Consider the following 25,700-nt stretch of genomic DNA (forward strand, 5'->3'; position numbering starts at 1 on the left):
CCAACAATTATCAGCTGTATCTGAGCTTCAAGCAGGTGCTTGGGGAGGATGGCGGGCATGCAAAGCCTTTCATGTTAGAAACAAGTTCAATTCCAGACTCTAGTCTGCTGTTTTGGCTACAAGAACCCTTTATGTGGTTTCAGATTTGTTGTTGGAATTATATAGAACCAAATGAACACAAATAATAATGACCCAAGGTGGCCCGCACTAGGGTCTTTAGGGGCCTGCTTGCCCATTTAGCCTGTTTGGTATTTCTGGTGTGTATCTGAAATGCTAGAACTATCATGCGTAGTAACAAATTATGCCATTCTTTGAATATATAATATCAGACCTGAAAGATGTGAGATTTCTGGATCCAGGGTAGTCTTCCTGAGACCAAAGACAACCTTGTTTTGAACTCATGTGGATATTGTGAAAAACATTCAGTAATACCGCAGTCACTCCAACCGATGCCAGAAACAAACAAATTGGTGTTAAAATTGTTTTTTGTGATTTGCTAATTTGCCAGCTCTTTGATGGGTGTGGCTTTGGAAGTAGAGGACAACATCTGCTTATTGGAAGGTTGGCGGTTTGATCCCCGGCTGCTCCAGTCTGCATGCCAAAGTATCCTTGATCAATATACTAAACCCTGATATATTCAATGGAGTGTGAATGTTAGATAGAAAGCACTTAGCCACAGAAAAAGTGGTTGTGTGAATTAGTGAATAAGACATGTTGTATAATTTGCTTTGAGTGCTCAGGTAGAGTAGAAAAGCGCTATATAGGAACCATCCCATTTTAGTTTACCATCTGTAAATTAAAAATCAAGCCATTACTTTGACAGAACTGTGAAGTGACTCAAAGGTGTTTCCTACAAATATCAAAAATTATGTGCTGTCATTTCCTTAATAGATAATATCAGACATGAAAGATGTGAGATGCTTGGCTCCAGGGTAGTCTTAGTCTTGACCACTAATTTGTAAAATTATGAATACTGACCTGATCTTCAGCCAGGCAGAAAATTGGTTGACCACCTCTGGGCAGCAGGTACATTCTCTAACAAACTATATTTGGCAAAACAAATTTAGAACAGATAAAAATGTGGCAAGAACCAGAGGTTCCCACAAGTGCGCTTAAACTGTGTTCCTATATGTATGACACACCACACCCTGTAGCTGCATCAGTTTGACAGCCACAGGACAGTCGGAGGCAGTGAGGGATGAGCTTTTATTACAGAGTGGACTCCTCCGGACAAAGAAGACGGATCATGACACCATCCAGCAGTGGGAACAATAGAGGGAACAAGCTGCCCGCAGCCTGCCAAACCTCCTGATACACCGACAGCAGCGTACACCCTCTGTCTTTCTGCTTTCTGCTCTGTCCTGATGATCACATTGCGGCTGCCCTGATTTCTGCCGGTTGTAATGTTCACTCTGCTGAGTCAGTGCCAGCCTTAAGTAGAGCCGCAGCAACTGAGACCAAGCAGTGTGACATTTTATTTGCCTGACTAATGTTCAAACCAGTTTCTTTACTCTTCTAAATTTCTGCTTGAAAAACAACTGCCTAAGGATGTAGATATTTTCAACGTTGTGTAAAATATTTGAACCTCTTGTTGGGTAGGGTTGAGTATTGAAAACCTGCTTCAGCTTAATAAGAACCAACTTTAAAGAAAGGTGTTATGCCTTATTTTGCTCTAAGCCCTTCTCCCAACTCCTGTGATCTATCTGGTTCTTAAATCTAAAGCAGAATCAGAGCAGAGGAAACCTAAACAGATCTGGGTAAACGAAACAGCTTAAATCATGCTGCAGGTTTCCAAAAACACTGAATACTTACAGGAAACATTTGTTTCAACGTTGAGTTGTAAGTATAGGTATAAATAATAATAACATTATTTTTTCCTCAGGGACAAAGTGCTGCACACTTTGGATAAAACCACAGACACACATTCAAACATATGGTCTTACGTTCATTCCAGCAAAGACACATTCAATATGAACTATGGCCAAAAGTTATTGGAGAAAGATTAAGGAAACACTAACCTATAAAATGGGTTTTCAGCAGCTCTTTAAAACAAACCACAGACTCATCTGACCTGATAGGCTGAGAAACATTGTTCCAAAGTTTGTGAGCAACAACCTCATAAGCGTTGTCACGTCTGCATAAGAGGGTGGAACACTTAAAAGACCCTGATTAGATGATGATGATCTTCTCAGTAGCTTTGATATACATGCAGGTGCTTGGCCATGTAGTGCTTCATGAGTCAATAATAAAATTTTAAATAAATTCTGAATTTCGTGGCTAGTTTTTGTTAGCAGCCTAGCTGCTGCATTCTGGCCCAGCTGATGAGAGGCCAGTAAAGACTGGCAAATGCCAGAAAAAATGAAAGTGAGTACTAGAAGTTCCAAATCATTGGATGACAGTAAAGGTTTGATTTTTGCACTATTTCTTAGAAACAGGACTGAATGAGATTTGAGATGTGAGATCAAAATTAAAATGCTGGTCCAAGATAAACTACAAAGCTTCTCAGCAGATGATTTGATAAAGCTCACAAGGGGGCTGATGTAATGACTGATCTCCTTAGAGAAGCTGTGTGGGCCAAACACAACCTTCAGTTTTGTTTCCATGAAATCAGCCTCACATACAGAACTGAATAGTCATTTTGCTAACTGCATTAGGGATCTTGAGCTAATGGATACTTACTGTCTCATCCAATCGCTCGACAGATTCGTCTTCACCCATTAGGTGTGTGAGGCTGAATTCATGGAAGCCCAAAAGCTAAATGCAATGGTGAAATACAATCCTAGTATAACAAGTAGGTGCATGACGTTTGTCATTAGTGTAATGCACCATGAAAAATGCTTGTCAGTCAGGCAACTTGAGTGCACAGAATATCTGCACAACCAGTAGCAAGTATGGACTTAAAAATAGACTCCACAATAGTTATAAATGGCAACAAGCTTCTAATTTCTCAAAAGATAAAAGAAAGCCATTTTATTTTAAAATCTTTGGATTAGATGTTGAATTCAAATCCTGAATTACAATCTGCTTTCAGAAAACATCCATCAGCTGACAAAATCTGTGAATATTCAGGTTAAAAGCTTGAGGCTGAATTAGCAGTTTTTTGCAGTGCAGCTCCAATTACTGGTGACTGAGAGCATCTCTGACTGCTAATCTGTGATTTACATTGTGCTACTTCCTCATTAAAAGCTTATTAAAAATCAGTCAAAGCCAAATAAATGATTATAGTGTGATATCTCTGTCAAAAAAAACATGATGCAGAGCTTTTAGCCCCATGCACAGTGCCTGTTTACTCTGTTTCTGTACTGAAACAGAGACAGTTTAAATCACTGCACATCAGGCCCTGTGAATAATGATGTGTTCACTGAATGAAGTATCTGTTGATCATGAAGCCGTCACTTACTGCTATACATACGGGGGTGCATTAAAACCCGAGGAGTAAAAAGTCCATTAATATCTCAACTTAACTGAGAAACGGGGAATAAATCTGCTAAGTGATCTGTGATTTAGACCTCTGTTGTGAAAGCTGTTTTCAGATTTTTTTCTTTAACCAGCTTATCGTGGTTGTACTCTGTGAGACAGTCAAGGACAGAGACTTAAATTCATTTCAAAAACCTGGTTACTGGCAGCACAAAAATGCAGGCAAGAAGCTGCACAAGCAAAGAGCTTCCACACAACCACGCTGATCACTCTCCGTGTGAACGCGTGCTTGCATGAATGCCTCTGCTGTGCTCCGACGATGAATGTGTGTGTGTGTTTGCTTTGCAGAGTGCAGCATGTGACAGTAATGGCTGCTGAGAGCATCTTCTGCTCTGATGGTTTCACTGATAAATGCTCTTGGACAGCCTCCTGTCCCCTACAGCCACATCTCACACCACACTACAGCTCCCAAAATTCATCGGTCTCCTAGCTCACCTGGTGATTAGAGGTTTGGGTTTTTCTCTGGTGCAGTAGACAAAAAGCACAGAGGTGACCTGGAGACCATTTTTCCTCCAGTCCATTATTCTGGAACCTTAGACAGTGATCTTTCCATCCTACTGTCATTGCTGTTATTGCCTGACAGACTTTTAAGATAAGATAAGATAAGATAAGATAGAACTTTATTAATCCCTCGGGTGGGTTCCTCTGGGAAATTCGACTTCCAAAAAGCACAGCAACGACCGAAGTTACAGTTACAGAATTGTTATGTATATATATATATATATATATATATATACACACACACACACACACACACACACACACACACACACACACACACACACACATATATAAATACAGAGACAATATAAATAAAATATACAAAGGGGATAAATAGAATAAATAGGAATAAAAAATAAAAATACAAGTGAATTGCACATTTCAAGTATTGAGTCTATTGCACTGTTGACTATTTACAAAAAGTATTGCACAAGGTATTGTACAGTGAGGTGAAGAGGCACTACAGCTTAGTTGTTCCCCCCTCCTTTGTCCTCCTGTTTCCTGTTTCCCCTCCCTCTCCCCTCCAGAGAGGAGTTAAACAGTTTGATGGCGTGTGGGACAAAGGAGTTTTTAAGTCTGTTAGTTCTTGTCTTTGGGAGAAGCAACCTGTCACTGAACAGACTCTTCTGATTGTTTATGGCCGTGTGCAGAGGATGCCCAGCATTGTTCATAATGTCCATCAGTTTCTTTAATGTCCTTTTCTCTGCCACTGTCACCAGAGTGTCCAGCTTCATGCCGACCACAGAGCCAGCCTTCCTGATCAGTTTCTCCAGCCTGGATGAGTCCTTCTTTGCTGTGCTGCTCCCCCAGCACACCACAGCATAGAAAAGGACTCCAGCAACCACCGACTGGTAAAACATCCTCAGGAGCTTCCTGCAGATGTTAAAAGATCTCAGCCTCCTGAGGAAGTACAGTCGGCTTTGGGCTTTTTTATACAGGTGCTCTGTGTTGCATGACCAGTCCAGTTTATTGTCCACCCACAGCCCGAGGTACTTGTACTTGTTGACCACCTCCACCTCCTCCCCCTCTATCTGAACCGGCAGTGGACCTTCTCTGGACCTCCCGAAGTCCACAACCAGTTCCTTAGTCTTTGAAGTGTTGAGTTGCAGGTGGTTTGTGTGACTCCATGCGACAAAGTTCCTCACCAGACTTCTGTACTCCTCTTCCTGATCATCCCAGATACACCCCATGATGGCTGTGTCGTCTGCAAACTTCTGAATGTGGCATAATTCAGAGTTGTAGCAGAAGTCAGAGGTGTACAGGGTGAAGAGAAGAGGGGACAGCACAGTTCCCTGTGCTGCTGACCACAGTGTCAGACGTGATGTCCTTCAGCCTGACGTACTGTGGTCTGTCGGTGAGGTAGTCGGAGATCCAAGCGACCAGGCAGGGGTCCACCTCCTGTTCAGTTTTTCCTGAAGCATACAGGGCCGGATGGTATTAAAGGCACTGGAAAAGTCAAGAAACAGTATCCTGACCGTGCCTTTTCCCCCATCCAGGTGTGAGTGGGCTCTGTGTAGGAGGTACAGGATGGCATCCTCCACTCCGACACCTGCCTTGTATGCAAACTGTAGTGGGTCCTGGGCATGTTGTACCTGTGGTCGGAGGAAGTTGAGGAAGAGCCGCTCTAGAGTCTTCATAAGATGTGACGTCAGTGCCACCGGTCGGATGTCATTCAGCTCATTGGGCCGGTTCTTTTTGGGGACCGGGACGATGCAGGATGTCTTCCATAGGGCGGGCACTCTCCCCAGTCGCAGACTGAGGTTGAAGACTCGTTGTAGCGGCGCCCCAAGTTCAGCAGCACACGCCTTAAGCATCCTAGGACACACCTTGTCTGGGCCTGCTGCCTTTCTGGGGCGAAGCTTCCTCAGTTGCCTCCTGACCTGATCCACTGTGACACTGGGAGATGTTTGGGAGGAGGGGAGGGGGGGAGATGTCTTGCTGCTGAGAGAGGGATTCGAGGAGGGGGGTGTCATGGTGTCAGGAAGGGGGGGAAGCGAGGGAGGCAGGAGAGTGGGGAGAGGACTCTGTAGTGAAGGTGAGGGTGAGGGTGGGGGGGTTGTGGGCTGGTCAAACCTGTTGAAGAAGTTGTTGAGTTCGTTTGTCTTCTCCACAGTCCCCCCCACTGTGCTTTTCTTGGTGTTGTGGCCTGTGATGGTTTTCACACCATTCCAGACCTCCCTCATATTGTTCCTCTCCAACTTCTGCTCCACCTTCCTCCTGTAGGTGTCCTTTGCTTCCCTCAGGCAGCGTTTCACCTCCCGCTGTGCTGCTTTCATCTCCTCCTTCACTTTTTGAGGCTGAAATGAATACTGATAAACATATGGTTCAACCTAAACCATTTTCTTCAGCTGGTAGCATCTCCACTCTCTTTATTTGTGTAAATAAACTGCAGCATGTATTGTTTTTGGATGCACTTCTTTAGTGCATTCATGTCACTTCCTGAGAGCCTTGTTAGTGATACATCACTATGGTAATTTAACCATGAAAAAATTTACATGTAAAATTTAAAAATATGGTACACATTTAAAGTGAAAACCCTAACTTATTTAATTTGGTAGATCTCAATTTTTTTGGTCACCATCCAGCATGTCTTTTGAACTCCTGAAACCCAGAAATATGGCAGTAGAACAATATGAAATAATACAGAGGAATACCTAACAGGTTTATCTGTAAAGGTAGAGAAACAGAACACAAAGCTACATTGAGGTGAAGATCACACTTGGTTTATAGAAATGAATGAAACTCATTTGTCACGATTTTACACTCATTCATGGAGTTTTATATTGCCAGCCATCCGCACATTGACACAGTTCAGAGGCAATATGTGCATGCCAACCAATTTCCTAATAAGTGGCACTTGACAACTTTTAAGTGTTGGCGATTACAGATAGGTTTTTGCTCCACATGTTAATGTGTTTGTGTCCTTGTTGCTCATGGAAACTTCCTGGCTCAACAGATGATGGAAAAGTCACATTGGTATGAATTTGTTTAATCTTTCCCCCTGAGCTGGAGTCATATGTCTAGTCCTTGTCCCACCACAAAACTAATGCAGCATGTCCTGAAAAATGCAGCTTTTTGTTTAATGACTTGAGGTTTTTTCCACAGTTAAATTTATTTTTTTCTACGTCTGCTTATTAAATAGTTTCGAGGACTGTTGAAATCTGGTTACTTTCTTTACCTTGGAAAGTAGTCTGCACTGAGACAATTCTAAGCCCAGAATAACCCCTGAAACCTGGTTCTGCATCTTCCTGTTTGTCCCATTGCTCTGCACATTAAATATGCATTTTTACATTTGAACTGTACAGCACAGGAAGTCGGGCCATGTTACTGAGACGTCAGAGTTCATCTCTCAACCTTTCTAGCTTGGGAGGAAAGTAGCTGCAGGGGATAGAATCAGAGAACAGAGGTTAAATAGAGCACATCTTTTCTTCTCTTGTGTTTCTGGCCTCTATTCTCTCTTAGCCTTCTGTCCGTGGTATGTAGAGCATGGCTAAGTCATTCACTGACAAGCTCCATCTAATGCAGGTTACTCCAGTGGTACCATTTACTATATTCATTTAATGGGAGATAGTCAAAAGATCCTCTTCTGACTTGGGATGTGTGACAGTGCTGCTTTATAAACCAATTTAAGTGACAGTTTTGTATCATTCAGGCATAAATGTTAAATATATGCTCACTGCATTAGTTGTCGCACGCACAAACTGTGATGTCTTAACAGCTCTATAAGCATTTATACTGGTGCTGGATTTGCTGGAGTCTTCTCCGGAAAAATAGGTGCCGCCACTCAGAGAGAAACCTCCCCCATCAGTGATGGTATAGGAGTAGAAAGTCCAAACGGAAAGCAAAGCAGGTGCCGTTTTCTCCAGCTGCTGTAGCTTTAATTTTGCTTGGCGTAAACTTTGCATTGCTTGCACCCCATGTGTACACTAGCATCTTTATGTTATACTACTGTTACACTGGCCTGTTGTATTTTATGTATGTAAGGTATGATATGAGAGACCAATGTACATGCTGTACACCTGAGTATCAGTACACTGGCAACCGAGAGGGTTTTGGTTTCCTACGGCAAATATATGCAGCATAGCCAAGATACAGCTACCTGGCTAACCGCTCTCTTAGCTAATGCTGTAGAACACAGGTGTCGAACTCCAGGCCTCGAGGGCTGGTGTCCTGCAGGTTTTAGATGTGTCCTTGATCCAACACAGCTGATTCAAATGGCTAAATGACCTCCTCGGCATGTCTTGAAGTTCTCCAGAAGCCTGGTAATGAACTAATCATTTGATTCAGGTGTGTTGACCCAGGGTGAGATCTAAACCCTGCAGGACACCGGCTCTCGAGGCCTGGAGTGCGACACCCCTGCTCTAGAATCCATTGTGCTGTTACATGATTTATTAATGTCTAAAATCAACACTAAAATGAAAATACAGTGCTGTAAACAGAGTGAAAAAAGATGTGAAAAAACTTGTCAAGATCTAGAAAAACATATGACGTTGAATATATATTTCACCCCCGTATAAGCCTAGTATTCAACTTGAAATAGCATGAGATTTTACTAAGAAAGCAAAGATTAATTTCACCGCGGGTTTTATACTTTGAGTTCTTGCCCATCAGCTGCATGGTTTCAGTTTTTGCTAACTAAATGCTGCTAGGTTCTTTAAATGTTTCTGAATCCATTGCTGTTGACAACCTAACTTGATAGCTTGTGAGATTGTAGGGCATTTGTTCATTTAGTGAGGGACCTATGAACAACACAGTCCTGTAACACAGAAGCTCATCAGTGAAGGTCTGTTTTATTAGATGTTATGAATCAAATAAAAAATCTGGCTTTGCAGGCACCAAAGTAAAGTCAGAGAAGAGGGAGAAAGATGGACACCTAGGGAGAGAAAACTGGAGAGATTTTTTTTTACACGTGAAAGCACACTCACCTCATCCCGCAAATCTTTGAGTTATCAGGTTGCTTAGCAACAACAGAGAACCAGCTTGTAGTGTAAGCATGTGCCACCTCACTAACTTTCCTAATTGCTCAGATCAACTGATTAAACAACGACGGGTAGACACCACAACAGAGTCCAAAGGAAAGTAAGATTTGAAAGGTTCATTTCTTTAACAAAACCAGACTCGGTTCTTAACTTGGTAAGTGTCTGTGTCCCTAATGGCTTCTTCTCAAGATGTTATATTTTATTTTATAGCTAATTGTAGAGACAAACTGGAAATGTGGGGAGAGAGACTGAGGAAGAATTAGCCTACATTATCATCCAGATGGGTGTGAAACTGAGGTGTGCCAAGGTAGCAGAGACGAATGCAACAGAGATGAGGAGCAACTTTGGAGTTTGCATAATTTGCATTGTCGTCGTTTTCTGCCCCTGTAGACAAAAGCACCACTACTGGACATATATCACACTCCACACAACTCAGGTTGGCATCAATAAAAGCTTTTAAAGCAGCCCCTCACAAAAACATCCCCAAACCATTAACCTTACTTTTTGTTGTGAGGGCTCAAAGTGTGATTTCGGGGAAAGAATACTTTTTCCTGAGCTAACCGAGTTGGACCAAGAGTGTTCCTCTATGCATCAGCTGTAGCTGAGAGTCTGTTGATGAAATCACAATCATCTCCGATCTTCAGTCGTTCCCACAAAAGTTTCTGTAACATGTTGAATATTTTAAACTGACACCAGCTGATGTCACCTGGTTGTGGTTTTATTTCCAGAAAGGGCCTTCTTGATTTTCCACTTACATCAGAACTTCCAGTTGTTGCACTATTGTTCAGCAGTTAACTATGTTACCGTTTTGTTGTACAGTCACAAACTGTTTTCAAAAGCATAGAAGCATGCAACCAGGTCAGACAACTGCCAGTCTTCAACCTTCCGTCTCTCAGAATGTGCCTGTGTGAGAAATGTGCAACTACTTGTCACAGGTGCTGTAATTGCATCATGTGTTCTCACTCTTGCACGCTGTATCCAGGCAGCTCTCTCACCTAAAACATATTTCCAGTAGTGTGACTGCATTTAAAGTACCTGTTCCCTGCTGTTTGCACTACACGTGAGAAAGGACAACCATGGAAAATATCCTAACTTGACTTCCCCAGACAGGTACACGGTTTATATTCCTTTGTAAACCATCCTAGTGGACAATGTGTGTGCAGACTGGTAAAACTAAATATATAGAATTTTGGACTTTGTTAGGTATTTTGAGATAAGATGCTTCATCCCAAACCTTTTGTGATCATTGTTTTACACTTTGTAGCCATATTAAAGAAGGCGTCCTTTGATCGTTACACAGAAACTTTGAAATGACAGTATGTAACTGCTTACAAAATTATATATTTGCATAAGACAGCATGTCATATATAACAGCAATGTGTAGCTTTTTAGATAGAGGTCTAAATGTTTTGCACAAAGCAGTTTAGTTCACGGAGTACTTCTCTGTTACCACACATCACCGAACAAACACTTTAAACCACTCAGCTCTCTTTAGTCCAGCAGAAAATGTAGGCCTCCTTGAAAATTTTAACGGTTACAAGGGTATTTTCCTTGGAAAAATCTGGGTTAGTACTGTGTTGAAAAATCTTTTCCATGCTCATTGATTGCGTCACAGTATTATCAGGAAATGACACATAATGACCCATGTTTCCACCTTTTTTGTCAGCAGGTGTTACCTAGTGTTACCATGGAAATACAAGTTTCTACATAAAGTTAGCAGGGGTTGGGTGGATAATTTTTCAGACTTTTTAAGTCACTCTTTATTTCTATGAAACTGTTGAACTTTCTAGTTCATTGGTTAAACTACAGGTACATTTAACATCCTTCTTTTAAGGACATGTATCTATGTATCTATGGATTGAACCATATTTAAATGTTTTGGGTGATCCATCTGAGAGAGAAGCATCATAGCAGCCCCATGAACTTCAAACTGACAAGTTTCATTTTCAGACTGTAGCTAATAAAGATCTGTTTTCAGGGTCTCCTCAGGATGTTAAGTTAGATCCAAGGACGCAAGCACAGCCAGAAGAGAGTTTGGCTGCTGTAATTTAAGCAGTCAAATGCTTTCAAGATCAGTCAGTCATTTTCAACACATTTTTAGGTCTTATTATATTCATTCCAACAAAAAAGAAGGGGAAAAAAATGAGCTGAGAGTTTTCTGATGGGAAGCCCATAAAAAGGGCATTGGAAACATTCTGTTAAAGGAGGTTTTGACTAAATGCACCAGCACTGCTTTTTATGAATTCAAACAAGAAAAAAATACAATGTAACTTTATGTATCTGGATTTAGACTAGAATAAATTAAGATCTCTCTTGATTATCTTTTATGTTTGCTGTGTAATGTGTCATTGTGCAATGTTTCATTGCCATGGTTTTGTCACTTGCATGTATTGTTTTTACAAGTCACAAAGTTATCTCACATGATAAGCAGGGCAGAAGATGCACGATGGAGAGGAGAGTAACATAACTTCACACGTGGAAAGTAGCTCACGGTTGTGGTTATGGTCAGGTTAATGCTGGAGGATGTTATGTAATTTAAAGAGAGCAAGCAAAAAATTGTTCATGTGCATGTTTGCATGCAGCACTGCCCTCCTCCTGTCGAGGTGTTGCCTCAACATAAATATGTATTTCCTGCCTCCATTGTCGCCTTGAAGAAAAATGTAAATTTAACATTCATCTCACTGCTTCCTCCTTATTTTAAGGATCGTGTGTGTGTGTGTGTGTGTGTGTGTGTGTGTGTGTGTGTGTGTGTGTGTGTGTGTGTGTGTGTGTGTGTGCGCGTGTGTGTGTGTGTGTGTGTGTGAGAGAAATCTTTAACCAGCCACAAAGCCTGCAGGGCCACCAAGGATAGAAGCACATTTTCACTCGCACTTCCTCTTATCTTCCTTTCTAATTTTCTCACACTTTTGCAATGCAGATGCTAAAACACACACACACACACACACACACACACACACACGCACACGCACACGCACACACACACACACACACACACACAGCATGGCAGGGTTATTTTTCCATGCAAAGATTGTAATGCATGCAGAGCAGTACAGTGATATTCTGAAGAAGGGGTGGGGGGTTTAAATTTTAATGAGTTATTCAGGAGGAGGCCGTTATTTCATTGGAAACACTTGGGTGCACAGGGCAAAATCTATAATCCTCTTTATTGGAAGGAGTCTTCATGAACGTCCTATGGGACCGCTGCCTGTGTACGTCTCCATGTTGTGTATGTGTGTGTGTGTGTGTTGGTGAGGGGGTTGTGATGGAGCTGCCGTGAAATCTCTTTGTTCTCATTCAGGAATATTTCCATTTGAGCACACAGGGATAATCAGCTGTGTCTCACGGAGAGTAATAACTGCATGATGGCTTATTTCAGAATTCAATTTGAAATGAACATCAAAAGGTGATATTTTTCTTTACTTGTCTATATGATTAATGCATGTGGGCATGCAGGAGGGTGCTGTAATTGGTCGTGTTTAAAGTCGGTTTTCGGCAGCAAACATGAGGCGCAGAAACACATTCTCACACTAGCGACGAGTTATAATTTAACACGATTTATGAAGAGACACAGTGCAGAACAAAATGTGCTGTGTCTTTTAGGCATTTTTAAGTGTTTGTTTTCTTGTCTGTTATCAATACCATCTGATCATCCCAAAATCACTTTTGCAGCGGTACAGTCAGCCCACAGCCAGTGTCATAAAACTGAGTCCTGTAACAGATGGTTGGGCCCCCACAGAGCCCTAATTGCAAAATCATGGTGTACAACCAATTCCCTTAATTGTGTCCCTATTTCCTTCACTTGTCTCTTCTCCTTGCATCTGAGTTCTGTCCACTGAAGACTTGAGTTAAATTAGATATCCTTACCAAAAGGTTGATTTGTTTTGTTGAATCAGCCTTTTGGGATTTACTTACCTGGATGACTGAGCATGCATCAAGATAGATATCCTTGCCTTTTATCTGATCTTCACTGCTGATGACAGGCACACAGCTGTATCAACGATCAATCTGAATTTAGAGGTCCGAGGTGTTCTGTAGAAGTGATTTAGTATCCTCTGCAGCCTCACATGTGACTCAGTGGTAAAATGTGTTTATTGCTGAAAGATAACAGACTCCATCTATTCCCATTATTCATGACACAGATTAAAGCAGATGGCCATAGTAAATGATAAATGGACTGCCTTTATTCAGCACCTTAATAGCCTTGTTGTCCATTCACATCACTTTATTGTTTTTTTTTCTACACTTGACCAAAAGCTACTGGTGCCAAAACAAAACACGTCGATATTTTTGCTGCAAAATCAGATATGTATTTTCCATAACTGTCAAACTGCTGTGATGTTCCCAATCACTGTGAGACATAGTGCCCCAAGTGTTCACAGCATTATAGATGTCAACATCTCTTCTTCTTTTTATAGCCTCCACACAGATGTATCTATTTATATTACACCTAAGCCAACAGGAATCAATTGCACTGCAGGGTTGCAAATGAGAAGATGAAGACCGATGCAACAACTCATATAGCTTTTTGTGCAGCTCAGTGTGTAATCATGTGAATGTGTCTTTTCTATAGGCTTGGGGTTTTTTTGTTGTTGTTTTTTTTGTATTTGTGGGATCCTAAAACCCCACAATAACATGGAGCCCCCATACTGGTTGGGTCTGATGGCTTTGTAGAGATCTACAATTTTAAACACTGTTTGAGATTTAAGGATAATAACTGGATTTTAGGTTGGGTAAGGGTCAGGCAGGTTAGGCATTCACGTTTCACAGACAGTGCTGGGTGCCCACAAAAACTCTAAAAAAACCCAAAGTAAGTGCTGTGCACTCATGTTTGTTTCTTGTCCTACAGCTCTGTGTTTGAGCAGCCAGGTGGATTAACCTAAAGGATTCATGCACACTGAAGGAGAGATATGTTTTTAGTCTTCTTTTAGAAGAACGTACAGACTTTAACTGGCCATCAGATGATTTTTACATTTGTAGATGATGTTTCCTTTTGAGAATATTTGGGCATCAAGCTTTACAGTAAAATACCATGCAGAGATGTATTGTAGGAAAAATTGATGAATATACTCCAGTCAGCTGCATCCCATTCCAATCCATTGTCATCACTGGTACTTAAATTTACTGTACTCGAGGGAAAGAGCATAATGTGTAGTGAGTTGTCTAAGATGTCAGTCCTAAATTTCCCATAGGCTTCAATGAGGTTGAGATCTGGAAACTGTAAAAGCTCGTAGTATATAAATGACGTCAGATACATCAGGCAATTTTGTGAGACCTCCTGAATCATAGGAAAGTGGTGACCACTCAGAGCATGTTTGTATTGATTTGCAGTGACCCTTCCTTCTGAAGGGAAGAACCCAAACAACAGGCACAATAATGCCTTACACATCAGAGCCACCAGATCCTTTTATTCTATAGGTCACTGCTTTGACTAGCAGTGTGGGGTCTTTGACTTTTTTTTCTTTTCTTTCTACTTTGTCTAATGGGCTCTGTCATAGTCTGACCCTTGTAACAATCAATGCGTCATGCTATATTCACATTGAAATCTCCATCAGTTTCTCGCATTGCCATAACCGGTCAGTCACTAGAGACCGCAAGTTTCCCAAACTGTTATTTCAAGCCATTTCCATATTATTTGGAACCAGCCATCCAGCCACTGTGTCAGCAGTAAAGTGAGAGTAGCAGGGCATTTGAATTGCCACTTACAAAGCAAACCAGCCTCTCTTTGCACATCACATCAAATCACACACTGTGCCTGTCCTCATACTTGAGGAAAATCCAGCCATTTTCCACTGGTGCCCACAACATAAACGGGGCCCCTCCGTTTCTCTTAAATACAAGTTTTTTTTTGAATACTTTGTATTCAGCCTGCAGTTTCATTTAGTCATTAAAGAGAAAGATATGAGCCTATAGACATATATCATAACTTCTTATAGCCAGCTTCCAGTCTGCAACATACACGCTCACAGATGTCAACGAATCCCCCTCTCCTCTTTTCTCCTCTCGCTGTGTTTGATTATGAAGAGTGATAAAAAAATGTGTTTTCTTCTTGTCTTTTGCCTGCTGTCACTGTTTAAAATGACAGATTAGATGAGCTGTAGCTAATTAACATGCAGTTGTAGCTACTAAATGAAAAGTTTGATCATGCTCCATGCAGCTGACATCTGTTTAGAGTAAAAAGATGCAACATTTACATGTGCATGAAGTGAGAAAGAGGTTGGAGTTTTGTATTATATATTCTATATTCGTGACGCATTCTGCCTCCATGTTGGGAGTAGCTTATTGTAAGTACTTCCTGTAATGAAGTTACCACTGTTATGAAGAAAAATACAAACAGGGAATTGCAACTGAGAGGCTCAAGCGAGTGATCCTTCCATGTGGCAGAGTGCGGTCAAAACATTCAGCTGGTGCATCAGAAAAATAAAGAATCAAACAATGATGTGAAATACTTTGTCAGTCACATACCTTACGTACCCTGGACTCATTCCACCGCCCCTGTGTAAACACCAAGGGAGAAGATGGTGTTGTTGTCATGCTTATTTTCTTTTCTTTTGTTTTTTTGTGGTGATATTTCAGGATTTTGTCAAAGTTTCCAAACCCACTGGAGAAACATGTGGGTGGAAATGGACTTTGTGGGGCTCCAATGGTTTAATAAAGGCTCAATTAAAGAAATTAAAACCACGTTGAGCCTCCACACGAGCCTGGAAAGACTGCCGTCTGGCTGCTTTTCCTCGCTCTCTCCATAGGCAGGTGAAATTCTCATGAACTCTCCAAAAGCAACATCCTGAGGAGCACTGTGCAGATTATTTAGCCTAACTGCTCCCTTTTCCTCCTCTTCTCTCTGGTGTCATTAACAGTGATTTATACGAGGGCTTGCCGGAACACGGATTGTGCCAATAGGTGGGATGCGGGAACATCGCCCCATCCTCCACTACAGAGCGCTCCCCGCTCACCCTGCTGCTCACCACGCCTGTTTGATTGATCAAGGCAAAGCAAAGGGGCCATAAAGCAGAAGCTCACACAAAACACACAAATGGTTGCTGTGCTTTGTTTCAGGAGAGAACAGCCAGTGCGACTACGGTGGTGTGTGATGAATAGAGAGGTCGGTCGGCAGAGACCTGGAGGTTTGCTTTAGAGGGAAGACCGGCACTTACTTGGATTTCTCATTTGGCTGAATGAATTCATTCCTACCAGATAAACATGTCTGATTTCACATTTTGCTGGTCTTTCTGCACTACTGAGAAGGGAAGTGTATTATAATTATGAATGAGGTTCAGTATTTGAAGTTGGCTAAATGCTTCGAATGTCTGCTGCAGTTCAAATTCAGTAATTGCCAAAGTTTTGGACTGCTAGACTGGCCCGATTTAAATCTTCTGCTGCTGCTAACCATTTTATAAATGAACCAGACTGCACTCAAGTTTGAAAATAGAATAAGTGGATGAGAGTTAGATAGTATAATATGTTTCACTGCCTGTTGTGATGCATGGACAATTTTAAAGTTCAGGGTTTTGTTTTGTTTTTTTGGTTCTTTCATAATATAAGTACATTTTGTTATTTTAATCCTTTAATGAGGACCTATTGTGCTTTCTCTGTTGTCTCATGAGACTTAAAAGGTGGATGCTCCTGTAAAACGTGGCCAAATGAAATAACGTTTAAATGATGAGATCAGTGGGCGTGTAAGCACTAACTCTGATCATGGTCAGTGAGAAATACACTGCATTTATTCAGCACCTTAATAGCCTTGATGTCCATTCCCACCGCTGGATTGTTTTTTTCTACACTTGACCAAAAGCTACCGGTGCCAAAACAAAACACGTCAATATTTTGCTGCAAGATCAGATATGTATTTGCCATAACTGTCAAACTGCTGTGATGTTCCCAATCACTGTGAGACATAGTACCGCAAAATGTTCACAGCATTATAGATGTCAACATCTCTTCTTCTTTTTATAGCCTCCACACAGATGTATCTATTTATATTACACCTAAGCCAACAGGAATCAATTGCACTGCAGGGTTGCAAATGAGAAGATGAAGACCGATGCAACAACTCATATAGCTTTTTGTGCAGCTCAGTGTGTAATCATGTGAATGTGTCTTTTCTATAGGCTTTGGTTTTTCTTTTTTTTCTTTTGTATTTGTGGGATCCTGAAACCCCACAAACACATGGAGCCTCCATACTGGTTGAGTCCGATGGTTTTGTAGAGATCTACAACTTTAAACACTGTTTGAGATTTAAGGATAATAACTGGATTTTAGGTTGGGTAAGGGTCAGGCAGGTTAGGCATTCACATGTCACAGTTAGCACTGGGTGTCCACAAAAACTCAAAAAACAAAGTAAATGCTGAGCTTTACAGTAACATACCATGCAGAGATGTGGTGTAGAAAACCGTAGAATACATGAGACACAAAAGGTGGATGCTCCCGTAAAACGTGGCCAACTGAAACAAGGTTCAAATGATGAGATCAGTGGGTGTGTAAGCACTAACTCTGGGTGCAGTGCTCAGGCTGTAAGAGATTTATTCTACTCTGTAGTCTGTGTGATGCCAAAGAAATTGGTAACGGAACTAATGTGCTCCACTAAGGCCCAGTTTTGGATAAATAACTACTAATTTAAACTATGAAAAGCTACCCTGAAAAAGAAAGTCCAAGAATAAGTATATGGAGTTAGAAGATGAGCAGAAAAGGTCCCCCTTTAAAAGAATAGTTTTTAAAATGTTAGTACATCTTCACACAGGGGTGTCAAACACAAAAAACTTCAGTCTCATCCATGGGACAGCTTTGGAAAGTTGGAAGAAGGGCTTAAACCTTCATCTGCAGAACAGCTGCAATCAAAACCAAAGCATTCCTGCAACACCATTATGCTATTGTAAATATTAACCTGACACATTTCTGTATCACTGTGTCTACATTTAGGCATTAAAACTATATATTGCAACATTGCACTAGATCCATTTTAAAATGCTGTATAGCTGAAGTCGCTGTTAATCCTATAATTACAAAACTAAATAAATAATTCTTACATTTTGACATTTTACTGCTTCTAAAATATAGTTTGAGGAACATGAATACCCCCCCCCCCCCCCCCCCCACCCCCCCACCCCGAATTTCTAATACATCCCTCATATGATCCACATGCATCACCCTCCTTTTCGTACATGCAATGAGAATGCTTGGTGAGGAGATGATGTTGTTAATTGATATGCAGATTTATTCATTATTTGCATATCAGTCAGTTTGGTGGTGCTGAGGTGATGAGCACAACACAACAATGAGATAAATAAAACATCGGGGACCGGCAGTAAAGAAATAAAAGTATTAAAGCTTTAGTGAGAAACAAGAGCAAAGACAGAGCGAGAGGGGGGAAAGGTTAACAGCACACCTGCTGTTCAGGGGTGTTACCAGTAATTTAGCTAAGGTAAGTGGTGTCATTTCCACACCTTTATTTTCTGCGTTCCAGTTTCAGTTCAGTTGAGCTTTGTTTTCACTGCTTGTAATAATTGGAGGGTAAAAGAACTGAAAGAAAAAATATATATATTGAAAATAATTTAATAGTTTTCACTTTAAACTGGTCACTGTGAAACAGAACCATAATGATTGTGTCTGTATGTGGACAGGAGCTGCTGGAAGATGGACTGGTTCATTCCAGTCTAGACTGCTTTGGCGTGGGAGTGTCTTTGCCATATGGCCTGCTCTGGCACTCACGCGCTGTACTCTTCACTTGGCTGAACATTAAACAGCGATCGCTCACTTTCTGTTTACAGACTGTGCTACAACCATCACCCAGCAACACATTTAATGCTTTATTGTCTTTAAAAACAACGTACCTACACTTTTCCCATTCAGCTAGTAACAGAACATCTCAGCACTTTACATCATGTCATATTTCTTTTTACATTTTAGATGATACCTAACTGATAGTTGTTTGTTTGTTTGATCGTAGCTTTGCATGATTACACTGCTAAAGAGATGATAAATAACCAGCTACATACTGAAGCAGTAAACATGGAGCTGAAGCAAGAGGATGTATTCAGCATTTCAAGGGAGTGGAGCCTTTTATACATATTACAATTGAAAGCAGTGAGAGAGAAAGTGTAAAGATAAAATCTGCTCTTAGCTGCTATCATAGGCCCATCTTAATAGCCTTATGCCTGTAAATGTTGTTCTTTTTTTTAAAGAAATGTTTTTCTGCTAAAACTGACTTTAAAATATTGTTTCTTTGTTTTAATCTACCAACTGTAGATGTGTGACAATGACAGTTGTTTTTTTGGCATATGGGATGATGTTGTTGTCACTGTTACAATAATGCAAGTTTAATTAGCTTTATTGTCACAGTAACAGGATGATGCTGCACCTGGTTGTCAGGTTTAGTGGAAAGCACCCTTGTCTTTGATATTGAAGGATTGAAGGAATGTGATGGCAACAGCGTTGCTAATGAAGATTTAACTGCAACTCCTGGTGTTTCTTTTTGCACTGAATTAAATCACAACAAAACAATAAATCAAATGGCCAGTGCTTAGCATTGGTGGAGAAGTTGGGACTGATGAGGGAATCTGATCTAGTTACCTCAGCTGCCTGGACCCTGCTGATATAAATGAGCAAGTAGGTCTCCCAGACAAATTTCCAAACTTGAAGCCAGAGGATCTTAAAAAAGTATCTGGGAAAAACGCTGGCCTTCCAAAAGCTGAAGGAATGGCTGAAAATCTCTTAAAAATAATAATTCACCTGAAAAAGACACACCTCACTTATCCACACAGTGGCAGCGAAAACATAGTGGCTTTCATTGAATGATAATAATTAGTAGTATAAGTATTTTTACTGGTACTTCTTTCATCTCTGCATCAATATGAGGAGCTTTTATTCTTCTTTAGTAAAGTGAGTCTTTGGGGAATACCTTTGGATAGTTTAGACAGCTGAAGTTAGACGTCAGTTTAAAATTACAGTATTAAACTGTGATTTTACACATCCTTTGTCTTTTACACTGAATAATGATTCTGTATAATTTAGCAGCAGGCAGTGTGGTTTCCCCATCGTCAGTTAGTACACTTTACAAGCCTGTTACACTTTATGATAAAAATAAATCCTGTTTGATGTCATTCATTGCTCTTTGTTACTGGCCAATTCCTTTTTGTTAGTGAGATGATTTAGCTGAAGTGACCTTTTGTCTGCGGGCTGCACAATCTGTCATCAAGATCCGATCAGCTTTGCGCTGTTTCTTTCGACACAGTTTTCCTGCTTTTGTTTCTCTGTGGGCTTCTAAAGCTTAGCCTTTCTTTAGAAAGGTCAGCAAAGCCCAGCTGGTGCTCGGCGTATGCGTGTGTATGTGCACAGAACTCTTGCGCCTTCGTGCAGTAAATTGTGCAGCGGTTTTATTAGCTGCTCACCTCTGCGAGTCTTGAATCCATCATACACACACATTAACATTCAGACAGGCACTGCCTTGCTTCGGGGGATTGTTGAGATGATGTCATGGCTGAAACCTGACGAGATCTCAGCACATTTAATTCATTAGGACAGTGGTAAAACCTAAACACAGGACCAATAAAACTAATGAGGAATTCTGTCTTTGTCTCCACAGGGGCCATCAGACGTGAGCAGCTGCAGCACAACAGTGAGTCAGAAGTTTATCTTTCCTGTCTTTTCGTCTTGGTTTTGCAGGTGTATGATGAATAGACCCTGTCCAATCACTTTGACATGCCATATTTTCTTTCTTTCTGTTTGTTTCCACAAACAAATGGCCAAAGAGTTGATGCAGAACCAGCCTGATTTTTCGCCACGTCAAGCTGTGTTGATAATGTGTTTTGGAAAACTGTCCCTCAGGTGGTGATCCAGACAAATCTCTGCAGCTGCTCTTTGTTACTGTGCAGCTAAGGTCACTTTCACATTTTACGTGCCTTAGATTATTCTCAAGTTTAGTTTGGTTTAAATTACAAAAAAACTGCTTTATCACATATTAGGATGCACAGTTTGTTGTGCATGCATGCTGATTTATTGTTGATGGAATCCACTGCAGTCATCTTGTAAATCTGCATAACGTCACTGTGAACTACAACACAGGTCTCTTGTTCTTACTGCCATTAATGGACAAGGCAAGAAGGTGCGCTAAACATTCCTCAGAGAGTTATAAATGGTCCACATTGACATGCTCGTCCATGATGTGAATCTCCCATTCCAAAGATGCTCTATTGGATTGAGATCTGTTGACTGTGGAGGCCATTCAAGTGCAGGGATAATCTGAGCTTTGTGGCACATTGACAGACGATAGGTAGACCGTGGTCATATAGGGATGGACATGGTCAGCAATAATACTCGTACACTGTGGTGTTTAAACAATGCTCAGTTAGTACTGAGGGTACTAAAGTGTACCAAGAAAATACCCACACCATTACATCAGCAGCAGCAGCCTGCATGGATCCATGCTTTGATCGTGTTTACCACAAATTCTGACCTGAATGTTGCAACAGAAATCAGGATTCATCAGACCAGGCAAGATTTTTTTCTGATCTTCTGATATCTCAGCTTACAGGAGTGGCACCTGGGGTGATCTTCTACTGCTGTAGCCCATCTGGTTCTGCGTGTGTTGCTTGTTCAGAGATGCTCTTGTGCATACTTCGACACCATTAGAGGTGTTGTGTGGGAAAATCCCAGTAGATCAGCAGGTTCTAAAATACTCAGATGAGTACTGGAAATGAAACAGCTGACTTTAAATGTGGGCTGGCACTCGAATCACTTTTCTTCCCCTTTTTGATTCTTGGTTTAAGCCTCAGCATATCCTCATGCCTAAATGTATTAAATTGCTTTCATGTGATTGGCTGATCTGAGATCTGCGATAATGAGTATTTGAAGATGACCTTAGTAGTGTAAATGAAAGCTTCATCACTTTTTGGTTCTCTGTAGTCTGGATTTGAATGCCTAGTAGTTTAATTTTCAAGTCTATGAGATTTGTGGCATGAGGCAACTCTTTTCCTTATTTTGTATTGAATTTGGATCCCTGGACACAGACAACTTTTTATGAGCAGGATTGTGTTCGGTTAACAAAAAACAACAGTGCAGGACGACAGAAGCTAAGATAATAACTGTTTTTATTTGATGCCCTTTAATGAATTGCTGAAATATCGGTATAGTGTTTAGCTTAATTTAGTTAGTCCCTGGATTTGCTGTGACTGAAGTGTAAGATAAGACTCCAGATAACCTTTGTTGGTCATTTTGCCCTGTGTGCTGAAGAATGCCTCTACTTTCTGAGTATTTCATGAGTATCTGATCAGTGCAGCACTGGTCACAGTTGTTTTCTATTTTTATTGATTAACTTAGCTAACTTCTTAGTCAATATTGCAGATTGTAAATGGTATGAATTTAAACTGTCAGCCTTAGTTTCAGTTACAATATTTCTTTCTGAATTCATATGTAGTAAGTTATTGAAATGTTTCTTGCTCCCCTAAAACATCAGGAGCATTCTAGAGTCAACGGTCACATTACTTTCTATGTGGTAATCTTGTGAGGAGTGAACCTTCTGAATCAAAACCCTGCTTACACTGATCAGTTTGAATTCTTGATGCCAAATTTAACTGGGAATGGTTGACTGTTAAAATGAACATCTACTGATAAATGGTTATCATGAATCCTGATCTTTTTATATCCAATCAAGCCTGGATTTAAAAAACAAAAACCACACAAAGCAAGATGCAAGATGAGCTTTCTGAATTGTAGAACCTCTGATCTGCTTTTATTTTGCCTAAACTACAGTTTACATATCCAACTAAATACCAAATCACATTATATAATTCAAATTGAGATAATTGTCCGAAAGGACAGACGGGACTGGAGCACACACTGCTTACAGCCTTTCAATGTGCGTCACTACAACTGTGTCTTCATCAGAGCCGCGCAGTGGAAAAGATACAACATAACATATAGTCAGACATTTGTCATTGGATAACTGAACAGGATTTCAGACAATTTATGAATGAATGAATCTAAGGTGGGATTTGGCTTGATACGTATGTTTACAGTTGCCAGAACACCAACATCCTGCAAGACTTTCAGAGGGACACAGCCCTTTAAAGTTTGAAATGTATAAACTACATCTTGTGATTCTTGGGCTCAGAAAACTCAATTAAAAATTCTACTAAAAGGGACCAAAAGCACAAGCATGGTGTAGAGGTCAAATTTAGTCACTTCAATTATCCAAAGTGTTACCGTACATAAGGTGCACGGGATTATAAGGCACATAAAGCAAAACAGACAGTCAGATAAGTCAAACTTTACTCAACTCATTCTTCTTGCTTCCTCCACTTCTGTACCATTGATTCATTAACGATGAATTCTCTTGCAGCTGCTCCTAGTCCCATGTTGTTGCAGTAATTAATACTAACCTCGACTAACCTCGTATTGTGGATGAAGTTTGGTTTGTTTACAGCATCCTGCGTTGTGATTGCGTTTGTCCCTAACCATCGGGAACCCTCCCATTAACGAGTAGAAAAAAGTTAGCATTCATCTTCCAACTTCACTGTGTTTATGTTATGCTAACATAGCTGTGTCGCTAGCGATCGCGTAGCAAATCATTATATACCAGCTAGCCCAACTTCAGTAACCCTACAAAAGTCACTGCTGTTTAGTTTTCTGTCTTCATTGATGTTGGAAGTGATAACAAAGCTGTACGTTTTAATTTTTTCAGAAATCTCTCAGTCAGAACATGCTATATCATGTTTAGGTGGAAACTAGCGAGCTAACTTCCTGCTAACTTCTAATTCTGTTAAATTTAATAAATTCTATTTTCATGGATGCCTGGACGTTAAACTTGTTACACCTGGAAGAGCAGCAACACTGATCATTTTATTAAAGATGAAAGAATTTAGACAGTTTTTAACTCTCAGTGATGCTGCTGTGTTCGTTTGACTTTGGGACCTGAAGAGGACGGAGTTTAGGACCCAGATTAATCAGTGAGGCTCCTGACTACAGTAGCCATAATGCTCTGACAATCCATCAAGCAGTGCAGCTTTGTAGCTTTCCAAAGACGTACTAAAACATTTTTTGACAGATTTCTGAGCGCCATGTGTCACAAAAAATCAGTTCGAGGTCAGTAAGCACAACCAGAATTCATGCATAAGGCGCACTGTTGATTTTTGAGAAAATTAAAGGATGTAAGTGCGCCTTATAGTGCGGAAAATATGGTAGCTACATCTACATGTGTTAACACACCTGTTAATCATTGCAGCCATGTCCCTAATTATAACCCTTAACAAAACCAAACAGATAAGCTTTAAAACATTAAAAATGACGCACTCTATCAGATCAGATCATCATCATATCAAAGCATCAGGTGAGCCATCTAACACATGATAGTTGTAAACAGAAAACAATATAGACTTCAACTTAATATCACAGGACTGAAAATACAGACAGTACAAGTATAAGGATGCGAGAAGGGCAACAAATGAGAGGAAAACTCACAAAATCAGTTTTCCCTTCATCCGAAAGAGCTCCAATGTGTCTAGCTTGTGGATCCATCTATCTATGGAGCTAATGACATCAACAGCACCTCTGAGACTTTCCCCCCTGTTACAGAAAGGAAAGATTAGAAATTAAAAATAAGTTAAAGTTGGTAAAAATAAATAAATAAATAGAGTCTGAAACAAACTGCCTAGATGCAGACAGTTTGGCTTTTGATTTTTGCGACCAACAAGTATTTCTACGCTCTGCTCTCTGGAGGTTTCCATGGTAGCAGCTGTCCTGATGCGCTGTAATGATGACCTGAGGAGGAGTGAAATGGCTGGTTTTTCCTCTGCTTTCTTGCTCTCTCTTTCTCTCTCTGCTGTACTCAGTGTGTAGTTCTTAATGAGAATGTTTCACTACAGCAGATGGAGAAGATGGAGATGTGCTGAATTTTAGGATCATGTGATTTTTTTAAACTTTCATTGTGCACACAGTCTTTTACCCACCGACCCAAGCAGGAGCTTGTAGTAATCTTATCGTAAACACTGGAAATCTGTCTGGAATATGTGGCATTGATATGATTCATATCATTAGCTTCATCTGCTTTAGAAGGATTCCCCATCAGCTCAAAAGTCAAATGTAGATTTAGCTGACGCCATGGGAGGACACATGCAGACTGTGCATGTTTTTTGTCTCTTTTTGGCAATACTTGATAGATATGAATGCATAAAAATCAGACTCCATCATATAGTGTGTGAAACAAACAGCAAATTCTTCACGGAATTAAAACAGCTTTTTTGTTTATGTTGTTACATTTGACTTAAAATTTGACTTGTTAACCTAATTTTAGAGTTACATTACCTTGCATGCAGCTCTTGAAAGCACTCATAAAGTAACACCTATCAAACCCAAATCACTCAGCACAGTAATATTACTAATCACAGTGCTGTAATAGTGGGTGTTGCACAAAGCAGGTGCTGCTCTGCTGTTCTGCGGCTGAGACAGATGAGGCACCTCCAGGTAGTTTTCCAGCTGAAGATTTTCCGTTTCTGCTGACTTCCCTTTCTTTTCTGTAGCTGTGGCCACAGTGGCAGCGTTTCCAGAAAATGTTTGTGCTTGTCACCAGTTTGGCAACCAGAGATTTGATTACTTTTGTCAAGTAAAGTAAAGGATTACTACTGCAAAAAACTAATTAGATAACTGTTACTTTCCCGTAAGCATGCTACGTTACTAAACCATGATTTTGATTGTGAGAGTGTCTCATGACATTTATGTACGAGCGTGCGACGTCTGTGGCAGCAACAGACGTGTGCA

At 40.6% G+C, this 25,700-nt stretch overlaps 1 protein-coding gene across 4 annotated transcripts in view; it reads left to right on the forward strand.

The window, feature by feature from the left end:
- Positions 1 to 25,700, forward strand: part of enox1 (ecto-NOX disulfide-thiol exchanger 1) — a 143,956-nt gene that overhangs the window by 17,104 nt on the left and 101,152 nt on the right. For all 4 annotated transcript variants that reach the window (XM_012923287.3, XM_012923288.3, XM_004566310.4 and 1 more), the window contains exon 2: positions 20,533 to 20,565. The gene's annotated coding sequence lies outside the window, so the exon portion shown is untranslated. The remainder of the gene's footprint in view (positions 1 to 20,532; positions 20,566 to 25,700) is intronic.

This window comes from Maylandia zebra, linkage group LG16 (genome assembly GCF_041146795.1).
Source record: "Maylandia zebra isolate NMK-2024a linkage group LG16, Mzebra_GT3a, whole genome shotgun sequence".
Taxonomy (NCBI): Eukaryota; Metazoa; Chordata; class Actinopteri; order Cichliformes; family Cichlidae; genus Maylandia; species Maylandia zebra.